Source organism: Beta vulgaris, chromosome 6 (genome assembly GCF_026745355.1).
Source record: "Beta vulgaris subsp. vulgaris cultivar EL10 chromosome 6, EL10.2, whole genome shotgun sequence".
Lineage (NCBI taxonomy): Eukaryota > Viridiplantae > Streptophyta > Magnoliopsida > Caryophyllales > Amaranthaceae > Beta > Beta vulgaris.
In genome coordinates this window covers 27,434,298-27,444,133 of record NC_079207.1, presented here as the reverse complement: position 1 = coordinate 27,444,133, position 9,836 = coordinate 27,434,298, and the positions used below count along the sequence as shown (strand labels likewise).

The window sequence follows — 9,836 nt, the reverse complement described above, 5'->3', positions numbered from 1 at the left end:
AATATAATTAGAGGCAGCCATATATATTCTTGCCTCAAAATATAATTAGAGGCAACAATATATATTCTTACATCAAAATATAATTGGAGACGATATAAAACATTGCTTTTAAAACTACATATATTTAGGGGCAACCATATAATTTTATCTCGCAATATAATTAGAGGCAATATAACGAATTGCTTCTAAAAACCACATATATTTAGGGGTAATCATATGATTTTGCCTCGAGATATAATTAGAGGCAATATAAAATTGTTTCTGAAAATTAATATGTTAAAGGACAACCACATAAATTTAATTCAAAATATAATTATAATCTTCCCTCCTTTACAAAAAGAAATTTAAATCAATAAAGCTAAAAAATTATTTTAGCATACGAATTACTTGTATTACAAACACAATACTACAAGTTGTATTTCATTTTCTCTAGTACATTATACATTTACATCAAAATATGATACATCTCCCTATAAAAAAAAATAAAATACTAATCAAGACTAAGTGATAATACAGGAATCGTTCAAGATAAAAAAACAACAATAAAAAAATGATTAAGTATGCTTTCTCAACATAATTCCAAGTGATCAAGGGCAATGAAACCTGCTAGAAACAACAAAAAAAGCAAGACATGTCAAGGTTTTTCAAGAATTTTCTTGTTTTAGACTTTTAGCGAATCAAAAATAAAATTATGCTTTCATGACACTAACAGACTCAAGTTTTGTCTAACGTGGACAATAATATGATTAGTTGTCGTCTTACCAAAATTGCAAGAGAAGCCTACATGAAAAGTGAGAAATGAATATGATACAATGACAAACAAGATAATAGATTTTTTAAAGAAAATAGACCAGAAAAGACAACATGCAGAAGAGAAACAAGCTAGAAGTGTAAACAAATTCTTTTTCAATATTGACAGTAATTTATCATGTACTTGCAATTTGGTTGCATTATAATATTCCTTCGTCCAAGAAACCTCATTTCAAGGCAAAAAAAAAGGAAAAAAAAATCTTCATGACAAATGATTATGCAATTTACGATTACTATTAGTTATCAATATCTAAAACATTTACAATCCCAACTGGCAACCCAAAAGCCCCTGAGAATTACAATCCCAACTATAACCACAGGTCTAATATAAACCACAATAAGAGCAACAAACAGCCTGCAGCAATATAGCAAAACTATTATCTATATGTCTAATGCACAAAGCTATACACAAAATCTATTGAGTACACTGTTCAACTTCAAAGATACAAAAATTTCAAAACTAAAACGTATTAAGTCTAGTATGAAATTGATTGAAATTGTAATTAAAGCATTAAAACTGAAGAAATTGTAACTCAAGCACTTAAAGTTAAGAAGTTGTAATTCAATTCTTGAATCAAAACATCGAAATTCATCAATTATGAATTTACCTTGCATTTGAAGACCACTGTAAGATATTTTAGATGTAGGAAGCAAGCAATAGCCAGTATACCACTTCAAAGATTAAAAGAAATGCCAGCCTCCACCTGTCGTACCTGTAAAATAATATACAACCACACCTAATTTGTCATCTATAGAGCTAGTTAAGAGATGGATCTTCAATAATATCAATCAAACTAAGGATAACCAAAGAAAACTTAAAGAGGAACAGAAAAGGTAGGGCTAAATATAACATAAATTTCCAATGCTATCATACTAGATAAAGAGCGGCGCACTATAATTTGACGTCTAAATCTCCCATATAAGCATTTTCTATTCAGAATAACAATATTTAGGCACAAGTATAGCTTGGACACACTCTTAATTAGATCAAGAGCCTGATAGTAGAGCAAGAAGTTGATGGTACTGAGGAAGAGACACTGCAGGAATTTGACATCAATTACACTAATACACTATGACTGAGACTACACAATAAGAGCATCACATACATTAATCACCTAAATATATCAGACCTATATAAATATGGTCACCTCTTTCATCTATTACTGCCTTCAGAAAAAAAAAAAGATGGTTAGGCATCATTCAGTCAACTTCAGCCACAATGCTTAAATGATAACAAATAAAAGAATAAAGTAGGTGATATAATATCACAAAAAAATAATCAAGTATTTTAGTTAAACAAACTCATGAACAAAGGTTTGAAGCACATCACTTTGTGAAAGAATATTTAATATCTCAACCACAACGTTTTAAAGCTTATGTCCAGAATTATTAGTGAACTTTGGCATAGCTATCTGAAGAAGATTAATATGAGAACGACCGAAAGTAATAATTAAAGAATTCAAGTATTTGGCAATGTGTGCTATCTAAAGACTATTCTGTACCTCCATTTTCATTTGTAGCCTTGATTAAATTGCTATAATTATACAAGCGAAGAAAAAAAAATAATGAAATCTGTCTCTCTTTAATAGATATAAGTCATAATATCATAAAATTCAAATACATAAAACACCAATTAACTGCAAACAGATAATTCAAATATAGCAGTTCCATCACAAGAACACAAAATATTCCAAGCTAATAAAAAAATGGCTAAACAATTTAATTGCACACACATATAATAACTATAAAATTATTAAAAAAAATTAGTAAAATTATCATAAAAATTTAGTAAAAATAACTGAACAAACGATCTAAAAGAAGGAAATAGAGATTACAGGTTTCGGGGTCAATGAGAAGACCAGAATGCTGCAATGGAATGCATTCGTAAAACCACATATAAACTCTAGTCTGCAATCAAATGCATTTGTAACAGGACCACTTAAATAAAGATTATAATACAATTCCCAATCAAAGAATTAAACGTCATTACTAGAAATGCAACAAACAATTAAATCATACCTTATGCAGGTCATAACCACATATAAATACGATTTACATAACAAAATAGATAGAAATGTAGGAGAGAGACTGTGCATATAGATCTGAAAAGATGGGAGGCTAGGAGAAAGGAGAGAGGAGAGAAAGAGAGTGTGTGTAACATCCCTGAATTTTCCGATAATTCACATTTAATTTCTTCAATTCAATTGTTCAAGAACCCTAATTTAACAACATACCCAAAATCGAAATAGATAAATAAAAGAAACGAATTTGAAACTAAACTTGAGTTTAGAACTTACTTTAATAGGGAGATAAAGTTACTCAATAAATAGACCCAAAAAATTGCCCTTTTGATCCGATTTTCGCCCCAAAATATTCAATAGAAAAGCCGAATTTTCCCTCTTTGAATTACCCACAAACTCAAGTAATTTCAAAGGTAGATGAAGGAAGGTTGAATTGTGATGAAAGTTGAACAAAATTTATGAATTTAGGGTGTTGAATCAAGTAAATAGAATGATGAATTGAAGAAGAAGATGAACAAGGAGTTTTTTTTTCTTTTGTTTTGACTTCGTGGGTGCCGAAGTACGAAGTGTATAGTATTATGTAGCAGCAGTAATTAGGTATGAGTTGGGGATTTTGTTTCCTTTTTTTCTAATTTCCTGTTTTCTTGAAACTTTTATTTTTTTATTTTAATATTATAGTTATTATTATTCTTTTTTGGGGGTGTGTTGTATACGGCAAAAAAAAGTTAAATACAGCAAAATATATTAAAAGACTAATCTATCCTTTAGGGGTCATCTATAATGAATGACCCCCTTATACGTGGTTCATCTATGACAAATGACCCCCCTATAGGATGGTCATCTATGACAAATGACCTCATTCTCGCCATACCCCTATTGCGTCAAATATATAATATAACCTGACACGAAAATTTTAGCTATCGACTATTAAGTTAGGGGAGATGCGATAGACCCATCTCATAATTTTTTTCAATCCTAACAAATCCAACTTTATAAATAAATGTGACATATTGGCTTGTGTGCACAAGTACTTATGGTAATTTATTTTGTTGCATTACTGCACCCCTACGTACGAGATTTTTTATTTTATTTTAAAAAATTAAAATTAATCATGGTTAAGTTAGGACTAATTTTAGATGTTGTATTTAGCCTTTTTTGCTGTATATAACACTTAGGGCCTGTTCTCTCCGGCTTATTTCCAGTTCAGCTCAGTTTAGTTCAGCTCTGGACAATACTTTTACTCTCACATATCACTATTCATTTCAGTTCAGTTCAATTCAGTTCAGTTTAGTTCAGTTCAGTTTAGTTCAGTTCAGTTCAGTTCAGTTTAGTTCAGTTCAGTTCAATTCAGTTCAGTTTAGTTCAGTTCAGTTGTTTTATGCCGAAGAGAACAGGCCCTTATGCATTATTATTATTATTATTATTATTATTATTATTATTATTATTATTATTATTATTATTATTATTATTATTATTATTATTATTATTATTATTATTATTATTATTATTATTATTATTATTATTATTATTATTATTATTATTATTATTAGTCGTTATATTTAAAGGTTTTATGGATATTATTTAAGAGTATAAGGCCTATTTGGCCCTCTTAATGTACAGTCAAAGTGATTAAAAATATAGTGTTTTATTAATAAAGAATAACTTAATTTAATTTTATAAAAATATTCAATATAAATAATTAGTAAATATATAGCATAAAAATATGGGGTGTTACACACACAGAGAGAGAGAATGATTCAGAGGAGAGAGGGGAGAGAGACAGTAGAAATGAGTATGGATGAAAGAGCAATATTCTGTGGAGGTTAGCAAAAGAGTGTCATCAAGTAATAACCGCATATAATTTGAAGATTTGAAAAGGAAAAACACATATCAATGACTAGATCGGGGTGAGATTATCATTTTAGTTAAAGATTTGAAAAGAAATATAGATTAATTAATGCACAAGAATTTCCTATATTTTGGTTTGGGCGAAGAACATAGGAAGAGAGAGAGAGAGAGACTGAGAGAGATGGCTGAGTACAAAGCAAGAAGAGCGAGTGAAACAAAATACAGGTGGGAGTTAGTCAGATGAACCCCAAAAATGTTTAAAGAAAGTGAAAAACAACAGTGTCGGCACATGTAAACGGCGCTGATTTTGCTATCAAAAGTTGCGGCATTTTCTAAAATTGAAATCAGATTAAAAATACTTAGTTCAAATAAGAAAAATTCAGATCAAATCACATGGAATTAGAAAAATTATAACTTTAAAACCAACTATAATAAGAAAATTTCATATTAGATCAAAAATATTTAGATTAGATAAGAAAAATTCAAATTATATCAAATAAGATCGGAGAAATTCATAGAAGGACTTTTATAATGTTGTACGCATCTCTCTTTCTCTAGCTAACACCCCCTCTCTCTAAAATCAAAACCAAAAAAACACCCTTAAAAACCCTAAACTTCAGGGCAGCCATGAATTGTTCCTCCATGGTAAGCCCCAAATCGCATCTTTAATTTATTTTTCATTATTTTTACCTTTAGTTTTATGGTCAATAATAGTCAGTTCCCCTATAGTGGGATTTAGGTTTAGTAATTCTTATCAAACTTTATTTGGGTAAATTAGTAACAATCCATTTTAATTAGTTAATTGAAAATAAATTTAATTAATCAAAATAAGTTCTAAATCAGTAAAATTCATGTTTTTGAAATTGGTTTTTGAAAATGTTTTCGAAATTGATTTTCGAAATTGATTTTTGAAATCAGTTTTTGAAATCAAGAATATGGTGGTGGTTGCTGCTAAGGGAGGGGGATGCTGCCGGGGGTGGGAATGGGAGTGGGGGTGACTTGGGGGGTGGGGGTGGCGGTGGCGGTAGGTTGGGGAAATCAAGGGGGGAGGAGGCCTGCTGCAGGGGGTGAGGGAGGGAGGGGGAAAGGAGGTGGTGGTGGTTGGGTGGTGGTTGTGGGGTTAGGGTAGGGTTAGAGGTTAGGGTTTAGTTAGTTAATTAGAGTTTAATTAGGGTTAGAGGGGCTAATTAATCCTAATGACTAACAGAAACTTGACACCGTTAATCATTAAGGGCATTTCGTGCATTTTACTGAAATAATAAGGGTACCTGGTGCATTAAAAAAAATTAGGGGTACCCCATGAATTTGAAAAACCATAGGAGTACCTGAAGAAAAAACCGTTTTATTAATTTAGTGAGGGTAAAATAGGGCTTTCATTAATTTGGTGCCCCCTATAGTTCCCATATAGAATATAGATCATCATATCACACCAAATTTTTTATTAAAAAAAAAAGGAAAAAATCCCAAAAAATCTCCTTCAACATCGCATATTGAGAATCAGATCTTTCCGAGAAAATGGAGGGAATAATTCCCACGAAATTTGATGTTAATTTCGGTTCAAAAATCCTCACTAATTTGCACCAAATTTTGGCGGTGAATGTGTTAGGTTTGTTGATATATTTTCTAATTTTTGTTTCAATCACAATGAACAACAGATTATTCTGCTATTGAGTTACTAATTCAATTTCAAATTGACATTGTTGATCATCTCACGCATAGAGCATAGAAGCGGAATTGGGCGAAGGATTACACTTTTCTGTTAATTGCACCCAGTCGATTATCTTAATTGATTCAGGTTAGTTTGTTATTCAATTGTGTTTTTGTTCAGCATTGAACAGGTCTATTTATAGATGGTATTTAGATGGGAATTCATGCTTCAGCGTGTTCTCTAGCAAAAAATTTTATCTTCCTTACTGAACAAGTTAGTGAATTACTCCCTTTGTGATTATTTCGTAAACTCGTACTCTGAATTCTTTCTACCATTAAGATAAGCATTCTTGCATATAAATAGGTTTTTTTTAGCTTGTATCTTCCTTGGTGTCACGTTTCCGCCTTGATGAAAGTTAATCTAGAAAATTCTAGATAGGTCATGTAATGTAAAGAAAAATCTTATATGCATGTCTTAGATTTGTCTAGAAAAATCTTGTAAAATATCTATGTAAAAAAATCTAAGTTTAGAATATTTGAGTGTGTGTTAGAAATATCAAGGTCTAGAAAAATCTAGAAACTAAGGTACAACAACTATAAATATGTTGTATGTGTATGAGTTACAAAATGATCTCAAAATGAGAGGGAGCAAGATGAGCTCAAATGAGAGAGAGTCAAACAAAATGAGGTCCACACAAAATATTAGGAAAGGTAGAAACAAAGGGTTCTACCAAGGTGAATGAGAGACATGAGCTCTCACAAACACACTTGTACAATTAATTATCAATGAAAATTCAATTTTACGATACTATTCGGGTCCATCAAAACTCCCGTATGCGCCATTCTATCATGGTATCAGAGCCGGAACGTGATAACGCCAACATCCGAGTAGCAACAAGAAGATAGAAGATGCAAATTATCAAGTTGAAGGTTGAAGCAAGATAAAAGAAGTTGAGGTAAGTGTCAAATTTAAAATATGTGGAAGAATTTGAATTAAAGGTGAAGATAAAAAAAAAAAATTGGTGAAGGGAAAATTTGAAGATTAAAATGTAGGATAAGTTGGATGGTTGATGACATGAACATTAACAAATGAAATTTACATTGGAAGAAAAGGAAAGAATGAAAAAAAAAAGGGAGAATATTGGTGACAAGAGCACCAATAGTTGGGAAAAGAAAAAAAAACAAAATGAAAAGAAAAAGGAGAAGTAGATGAAAAAAAAGTTCAAGAGAAAGATTTTGGAATTTGCTAATGACATGGGCATTAGCAGAGATGATTGGTGACATGAACATCAATAAAAGAATGATATTGGATAAAGATATGTGAAGAAGAAAAATGAAAAAGTTCAGATTAGGGGGAGTGAGTTGGTAACATGGGTACCAACACAAAACAATAAAGATGAAGAAATTGTGATGAAGCTAAGAGATAAAGGTAGGATGGTTGGTAACAAGAGTACCAACACAAAGACAAAAAGAAAAATCAATATCGGAGATTGTTGATGACAAGGGCATCAACGGAAGAATAATTTGAAGTACAAGAATTTTCAAGATTAAGGGGGTGATGAAAGTTAATCTAGAAAATTCTAGATAGGTCATGTAATGTAAAGAAAAATCTTATATGCATGTCTTAGATTTGTCTAGAAAAATCTTGTAAAATATCTATGTAAAAAAATCTAAGTTTAGAATATTTGAGTGTGTGTTAGAAATATCAAGGTCTAGAAAAATCTAGAAACTAAGGTACAACAACTATAAATATGTTGTATGTGTATGAGTTACAAAATGATCTCAAAATGAGAGGGAGCAAGATGAGCTCAAATGAGAGAGAGTCAAACAAAATGAGGTCCACACAAAATATTAGGAAAGGTAGAAACAAAGGGTTCTACCAAGGTGAATGAGAGACATGAGCTCTCACAAACACACAAGTACAATTAATTATTAATGAAAATACAATTTTATGATACTATTGAGGTCCATCAAAACTTCCGCATGCGGCCCCAAATTTCTATCATCACTTTGAAATTGAAGTTATAAGTTTGAGGCTATGACTACAAGCAATGTTGTTGTCTATCAATGCGGGAGATTTGGGACGAAAGATTGATAAATTTGGTGCTGGATGACAGAGTGAAAAGCCAGAGGATGATGTTTGAATTTTGATCCTCCATGCTGAGGTGACTGGCTGAATTAATTGATTCAACTGTCCTCCAGAATGGTTCTCATTACATAAATGTTGTCAGCAGCAAAATCTTAAGGGAAATTATATTTGCTGATGGATTTGAAACTTTTGTGTTTGTGCTTTGTTTGATTGTTTAGGTACAAAAGCTTGGTGTTTCACACTTGAACTGTTCAGTCTTTCAAATATACTGAGATTCTGACATTTTGAATAATGTACATTCATTCAGTGATATATGAAGCTCAGCTGATTGTAAATTGTGTGAAATGGCCTAAGTTTTCCTATTAATTGAATTTTTTCTAATCATTTTTTTAATCTTTTGTTGCAGTGATCTAATTTAGTTTAAAGAATGTGGTAGTTACGGAGGGTGGATTATATAAGATCTTCGTCGTATGAGTGTTTACTATGTGTGGATTAGACACTATATGAGACAAGAGCTACCTTTAGATGTTGAGTTGAAGGTATTGCTGAAAAGGAGGTACCTTTTGGTACTTGATGTTTTCAATCTGTTGTCATTTTGGAGTATGTTCTTCTTAGAAGGAGGAATTTGACTCTCCGCTGTTATAGACTCAATGATTATTTTATTTTTTTTGACTTGAAATTATATACTCCCTTCGCTTTTATTTATTTGCTATATTTTGGTTTACACAAGAATTTAGAAGATGTCATTTTCATTCTTTTTTAGTGTACTTTTTGACCCCTTTAGCATTAAATAGGGTGGGAAAAGGGAAAAAAGTAGTACTTTTTGGTGGAAGAAGAGGGGAAACAAATATAATACTATTACTTTCAAGTCTCATAATAAGGAAATATAGCAAATAAAAAAAAAGCAACCCTTTTTGGAAAATGTAGCAAATAAATAAAAGCAGAGGGAGTATTCAGTTATGGCCTTATGTGAATCATGTGGTCCTTCAGAGGTATAATAATTGTATTTCTTGCTCTCCTCTGATGGATCGAATCCAGTGATGTGCATCTCTTTGCTAGCATTCTTAAAAGGATGAGTTGGGTTGGAACCAAGTAGCCATCCATCCGAAAGCCAGAAAACGTACATCTGGTAGGCGTTTTCCAATAGATGAGCAAACTACTGATGTGCTATATATCAAGTCACCTGATTGCCCAAAATTTTGAAGCAAATGTAGGAATTCAACAACCTGCATAATTTTATGTTTTTAGCTGTTCCATGTACTCCTTTGGTTTATTATTTTGAACAACTAGTTTGAGTTTCTTCGTGCTTAGATATAGCATAATGCCTAACAACAAAGTTTGACCATATTAAGCTATTATTGTACCCAATCCTTTCATCCTCCAAAAGCTTTGTTTTTTCTTTGCAATATAATTAATTTACT

At 31.4% G+C, this 9,836-nt stretch overlaps 1 long non-coding RNA gene across 3 annotated transcripts; it reads right to left on the bottom strand.

Moving 5' to 3' along the window:
* Window positions 1-387: 387 nt before the first annotated feature.
* Window positions 388-3,752, bottom strand: LOC125499031 (uncharacterized). Of its 3 annotated transcripts, none has more exons than XR_008969971.1 (4): window positions 2,646-3,752; window positions 1,941-1,977; window positions 1,419-1,523; window positions 388-603 (listed from the first exon to the last, which is right to left on the bottom strand). It is a non-coding gene; the product is annotated as an uncharacterized LOC125499031 (long non-coding RNA). The 3 variants fall into 3 exon arrangements; XR_008969972.1 differs by having other exon boundaries at window positions 1,941-1,973; XR_007275695.2 differs by having other exon boundaries at window positions 3,108-3,721.
* Window positions 3,753-9,836: the final 6,084 nt, after the last annotated feature.